Source organism: Egretta garzetta, unplaced genomic scaffold, assembly GCF_000687185.1.
Source record: "Egretta garzetta isolate BGI_Z169 unplaced genomic scaffold, ASM68718v1 scaffold378, whole genome shotgun sequence".
NCBI lineage: Eukaryota > Metazoa > Chordata > Aves > Pelecaniformes > Ardeidae > Egretta > Egretta garzetta.
In genome coordinates, this window is record NW_009260597.1 from 521,220 (window position 1) to 521,739 (window position 520).

Below are 520 nucleotides of genomic sequence, written 5' to 3' on the forward strand. Positions count from 1 at the left end.
GCTGAGTTGTACTGACAGTGGAATAAGGGGGGTAGAAGTTGGAGTTCACTAAAAGGACAAGGTGAAGAAGAGGAGTGGATGAAGTAAACGACCCCTGAAGACCACCGACTCAAATCACTGAGCATGCGCAGTCGGGAGGGACTTATGGAAATGACCTCTTGAAACTAATTTTAATACAAAGCGGGGTCAGGTTATGCCTACGTATAGGGGCATTGGGAAACTTCATGTATAGGTAACACTTTGCCACACACAAACAGGACAAGCCGCCGTGCTGCGGCGCGCACGACTTTGGTGGGACTGCCCCCCGTGCTGCCCCGTGCTGAATAAACATACCTGCTGTACACCCTTACAGATTGGGGAGGCTGTTTCCGCACGTCAGTACCAGGAGCAAACAAGTGTTTAATAGCCCGATTCCCCCCAGGGAGAAGGCAGGAATCATAGAATCACTTTGGGTGGAAAGGACCTTTAAGATCATGGAGTCCAACCTTTAGCCTCACCCTGCCATCCCACCACTAAACCC